A 6,369-nucleotide genomic window follows, 5' to 3' on the forward strand; every position below is an offset into this window, starting at 1 on the left:
CTCACAATGCAATGAATATTAATTCAGCACATTGCATATCCTAAATAGACACAATATAAAAATCACAGTAAAAATATTAGAATCATCACATTATAAAATAACAAGTAGAAAGTATCAAATACTGCTTGTTTTTCCAAGCACTTTACCTATGATATCTAATTTAATACTCATAATAATACCATAAAATGGAACTACTTCTATTTTTAATTCTCAGATGATGATATTGAAGACTTCTGAGTTGGAATTACTATTACAACATTGCACACATGGTAAGTGCTAGCATGTGGCTCATTCCCACCATATCAAATAAACTCATTCTATTTTATGACTAAAATACCAGCATTCAGTCTACTAATTCTAAGAAAATTGCCCAAAATTGTTGGGCACACTCTAATAATATCTCCCTTTAACTTTGTTAGGAAATATTTAACAGGTAGATGCCGGTGGCTCACGTCTGAAATCCAAGCTAGTCAGGGGGCTGAGATCTGAGGATCACAGTTCAAAGCCAGCCCGGGCAAGAAAGACTGTGAGACTCTTATCTCTAATAAACCACTACTAAACTGGAAGTGGCACTGTGGCTCAAGAGGCAGAGCGTTCACCTTGAGTGGAAGAGCACAGGGACACTGCCCAAGCCCAGAGTTCAAGCCTCATGACTGACCAAAAAAAAAGAAAAAAAGAAAAAAAAGAAAATAAGTAACTGTAATATGAAAACTCTAAGTTCATAATCAATTTATACTTCCCTGGTGAAAGGAACTGCTAAACTATAACATTCTTGATTTCTCGCTGAAAATAGTAGAAATCATATACTATCCCATGACTGAACTCTGCACTGCCTGGGGACCACATCTCTGTTTAACACAGTCATAGTGAAAGAACGACCTGCCAAATCCTGTTGGAAACAGACTGCAGATCTTATGGAAACAATCATTTCCACATTGCTCACCTAAGTTGTTTACCATTAGAAGTATTTTGATTGCTTTTACACCCAACATTTTGAGAGAAATGTATTACTTTAAAATGTTCTTAAAGCAAGACTGATATAAAAATCACATTTGAACCAGATAAATATTTTACGTTTCATATACCCCAAAATGCAGTCTGACCTATCATTAATTAATTAATGTTAGGAACAAGAGGTTAAAACTCATAGACACCAAGACTTACGTATGAATTTAAGACTCTCCAACTTGTGAATACAATTGGTTTAAAAAGACATCAATACTACTGAATTTTTTTCAAAATGTATTATGATAATGATAATGATGATGATAAACTATTAACACTTGAAAATAACTTATTTTCTTGGGCGTAGGACACAAAACACAAGATTAATCCTAATCATTTTAAAGACCTTTATTTATACTACAAATTCACTCTTCTACGTATACAGATTCTAAAACTAACTAAAGTTAAGAGACACAAAGGAAATAATTTAACTGCATCATCTACATTCAAAGGACTGTGTTAATAGAAAACAAAGTTATACTAATAATTAGCTTATGAAATTCACTTACATTCTATTATTCTATTTCATTTACTTTCATAAAAATTGGGTTTTCATAAAATGATGCATAAAAAGCCTATATACCTACTTACATTTTCAGATCTTAACAATATTTATTTCGAAATGTCTTTAGCTCTACAGTCAATGAACTGAAATAATACTTAAATAGTCAAAAGTTTTTTCAGAAATTTAAGACTCGCTCTGGAATGTTATTTATATTGGAAAAGATATTTAAAAAGCCTTATTTGTTAAAGTTGCAATAGTTAATCCCACAAAAGAGCCATTCTTGAAGATCCCTTTGCATGTACAAAACAACTTCAAATACATCCACCATTTGGAGATGACACATGATTTTGTTTGTTTGTTTTTGAAAGGAATATCTAACAAGCATATCCACAATACTGATTTTCGGGCAATAAGATGGGATATTCAAATGTAATATGGAGTTGATTATCTCTTAGAATAGATATGATCTTACTAAGAAAGTTATTTTCAACAGAAATCTGGAAAGAATTTATCGATCTTGTTTTTCACACAAGAATAACCAGAGAGTAATACTTGTTTGGTCAAGTCAGGCAAACCCACTTCATGAGTATATCTTAAATGTATAAACAATTTAAGAGATCAAATACATACTTTGTACTGACAATCAGCTTACACCAATAACTTACTACCTAATTATGTCTGTATCTTCTCACCTAACATATAATAAGAGCTGAAAGCAGTCTCTTTTATCTAACTTAATGTTGTAAATGCTTTGATTATGATGATGTTATTATTTGACAACTAAAATGTACAGAAGGGTGGTTCCATAGAGATGACATGACAGATACTGATAAATAAAATATTGCAACACAGTTAGATCTTTTCAAGCTTAACTTGTTCACATTGGCAAGCAACATTGCAACAGCACACACATACATATACACATACACACATGTGTGCACATGTACACACACACATATACAGGCATGCTAAATTCAGGGTTTATTGTACAAAAAAGTTCAAATAAAATATTAGTGATTAGGACAAATGATAATTTACCTCATTACAAAATAATACACAATCCAGTCACCACGGGTGTTACATTTTACTTGCCTTGACACATGTGACCACTTAATTTATTTTAATTAAGTAATTCATTCATTTGTTTGGTGCTAATACTAAGGCTTGAACTTAGGGCCTGGCTCTGTCCCAGAATTTGTTGTTTTTTTTTGTTTTAGTTTTCTCAAGGCTAGCATTTTACCGCTTGTACCACAGTACCATTTCTAGCTTTTGCTGGTTACCTTCAAATCAGAATCTAATGGATTTTTTTACTTTTTTCTTTTTTTGGGGGTGTGGGTCCGGTCTTGGGGCCTGAACTCTGGGCCTGTGTTCTGTCCCTCAGCTCTTCAGCTCAAGGCTAGCGCTCTACCACTTGAGCCACTGTGCCACTTCTGCCTTTTTTTCTTTTTGCTTATGTGGTGCTGGGGAATCAAACCCAGGGCTTCATGCATTCAAGGCAAGAGCTCTACCACTGAGCCACCTTCCCAGCCCCTGGACTTTTTGTTTCTTGGTCTGGTTTCAAACCTCAATCGTAAGATTTCATCTGTCTGATTAGCTAGGATTAAAGACATGAGCCATCAGCGTGGCTTCTATTATTCTTTTATGCTTATCTAATGCACATATTTAAATAGTAATTTAAAACGTAGATGATAAAAGCAAGATGTGCAGTGATGATATTGTTCTGTCAGAAATTCAAGTTAGTAATGTAAATTTCTTCTTAAGATCATACACAAAAATATCATGATATAGTGTAAGAGAACTTACTATTGAACATATAAGCTTTAAGAGCTTTCTAATGGATCCAATATTTATTGTTACCCAACATTATAAAAAAATAGTGCTGTAGTAAAATCGAAGTCCTTTGCATGACTACTTAAATTCTTTTGTTTTTTTTTTTAAGACACTTGTTTTCATCTAATAAAGTAGGCCTGTCTATTGTTTTCATGTGATTTTGGTGATTGAAGGTGCTTAATGAGAAGTCAGACATATTAGTAGTCCTTTGCTATCTATTCTCACTTTTTCTTCTTAGAGAATATAATCAAAACAATAGATCGGGCTGGGAAATTGGCTCAGTGGTAGAGCGCTTACCTTACATGCCTGAGGCCTTGGGTTCTATTCCTCAGCATCACATAAGCAAAAAGAAAAAAGCCGGAAGTGGCACTATGGCTCAAGTGGTAGAGCGCTAGCCTTGAGCTGAGGGACAGTGCCCAAGCCCAGAGTTCAGGCCCCACCCCCGGACCCAAAAACAAACAAACAAAGAGCAGTTCAGAATCAGCATGATATTATTGCTACATAATTATCCTAATTTATTTTGCTTTTATGTTTTTGGTTTCCTCATTTCACTTTCTGCTCTGACATTTCCCAGATCATTTTTATAGAAGTCATTATTTCATATTTTCTAATTCCTAGAATAAGCTGCACTTTAAGACACCCATGGTCCTCATTTTGAGTCTGTACCTTTGAATATTGAGGAACATTTTTCCTCTGCTCTCCATAAATTCCCTACTCTCAAGTTAGAATAATTTTGAGTAGTAATAATGGAAAAAGAGAATAGAAATCATGGTGAAAAAACATATGCAGAAAATTCACTGGATATTTCTGACCAGTTCAATCTATGTAGGGAAATACATGGACACCTTATTCCCATTGGCATTCAAAGTCTCTGGTTAGGCAATTATGATGAAAATGAGGAATAAGATGAACAAGTGAGGAATAATATCAATTGCAAGAATTAAATGGAGAAGGATCGAAACAAATTTTTTCTTTGGGCTGCTGAAAATAATCAGCTTACTACAGTGTGGAGACTACTTTCCTAAAAGGCCACTCATGTGAATACTAGGGATGACGATGAATATACCCAACTTCATCGGGAAGCCTACAGTGGACACTTAGACATTGTCCATGAGTTGATGGCTCAGCGGCAGATGCAGTAACTGTAGATGGCTGGACACCCCAGCACAATGCATATATCTGGAATAATACCAGTGTGGCTTCTTTTTCACTTCATCATGATGCAGATACCAATGCCAAAATTAAAGGCCTCTTGACCAACTTGCATCTTGATGCTGAGTATTGAGATAGCAAAGATACTTTGGATCTACTTCTGTTGAACCCTTATGTCAATCCAGGCCTGAAGAACAACTTGGAAAAAACTGCATTTGATATGGCCAAACGGAAAAGTATGTATCACTACATCTTTGAAGTTGTGGAAGGCTGTACAAATTGTTCTCCTCAGTCCTAATGGTTTGGTTAAGTTTCTTAAATTTCAAAAATGACAGTCCATCCTTTTATGTCCATACAAAATATTTTCACAATCTAAATAAAAGAAATCTCGTTGTTGTTGTTGTTGTTTTTTTTGGTTGGTTGTGGGGCTTGAACTCTGGGCCTGGGTGCTATCCCTGCGCTCTTCGGCTGAAAGAGAGTGCTCTACCGCTTGAACCACAGCTCCACTTCCAGTTTTCTAGTGGTTTATTGGAGATAAGAATCTCACGGACTTTCCTGCTCGGGCTGGCTTTGAACCGAGATCCTCAGATCTCAACCTCTTGTGTAGCTAGGATTATAGGCGTGGGCTACTGGCGCCTGGCAACAACAATCTCTTACTGTAAAAATTCATGGATTCTGTGGAATACTTCCAAGTGAATTGCCTGCATTTGATGTCAAAATATATTCAAGAGTTTTTATATACATCTATAATGATTTCTGCAGAGTTGGTTATTTTTTAATCAGAAATAAGTTTAACTTATCTTTTGAAATGAGTAGTAGAGAAACTAAAGTATTTCTGGTCATTGTCTGAAAATAGTATATTTTAAAATATTCTATAATCTATGTTTGTATAATGTCCATAATCTTTTTTTATTCTCTCCTAGTTATACTCTAAATTCTACATTGTTTTATAATATATAGGTTCATTTGTATGTCCTTTCAGATTGCATTCCAGATAGAAATAGTTTAAGATTCTTTTTTTCCTAGGTCCTTATACTATTTTATTTCTTTGGAGAAAGTGACAAAGTTGTCTATTTTCAACAGTTTTGTAAAGGTTATGCTATGTAAAGGCCTTTCTAAGGTGAAGATTTTATACACTGAGGTCAAACTAACTTTTAATTATATGAATTACATGTATTATTACATTTGTAATTTTGTAATCAGCTTTTTAATAACTGTTTTTCATTTCTTGAATCTGAAGAATGAAAAATATGCAATACTTCACAAATTTTCATATCATCCTTGTGCAAGTGCCATGTTAATCTCTGTATTTTAATTTGGGTATACGTGTTGCTGAAGCATGTAGTGTCCTCTAAATTTAAGTAGTTAATGATGCAATCTTTAAACAGGCTTATATCCTTGGGTGCCTATTTGTAACAAGGAAACCTTATTGTTCCTAACAATGCGATTGATCTTATTTCCCTAAAATTCTGTGAATACTGGAAAAAATTATATTGTTCAGTCGATTGCTCATATTTGAAATATTTTGTGTCAATGATTATTTTAAGTCTTTTTCATTTGGGATTTGATTGTAATTTCAAGAATTTATAGCTAGGTCCAAATGTGATGGCTTTTTCAAGTACTTATTTATCTAACTGAGTTACCTTTGTGGAGCTAATGGATTGAAAGTAAGCCTTGCTTAAGAGCTACTTCTAAACCTCTACAGCTGAAATTTTCCCAAATGAGGTCTTACAGGCACAAATATCTCCCTAACGCTTTACCCTTCTTCCATGTAGGAGCAGACCAACCAGAATATCTTACCCTGACACCCTAGATTGTCTTACTTGAACAAAACAAATCTTAGTTACAAGGGATCATAGAGAGATGAACATTTCAGA

At 34.2% G+C, this 6,369-nt stretch overlaps 1 pseudogene; it reads right to left on the reverse strand.

Annotated features, from left to right (window-relative positions):
- Nucleotides 1-5,736: 5,736 nt before the first annotated feature.
- On the reverse strand, nt 5,737-5,833 carry LOC122124754 (annotated as a pseudogene).
- Nucleotides 5,834-6,369: the final 536 nt, after the last annotated feature.

The sequence above is a fragment of the Dipodomys spectabilis genome, unplaced genomic scaffold, assembly GCF_019054845.1.
Source record: "Dipodomys spectabilis isolate Male_0828 unplaced genomic scaffold, ASM1905484v1 ptg000242l, whole genome shotgun sequence".
Lineage (NCBI taxonomy): Eukaryota > Metazoa > Chordata > Mammalia > Rodentia > Heteromyidae > Dipodomys > Dipodomys spectabilis.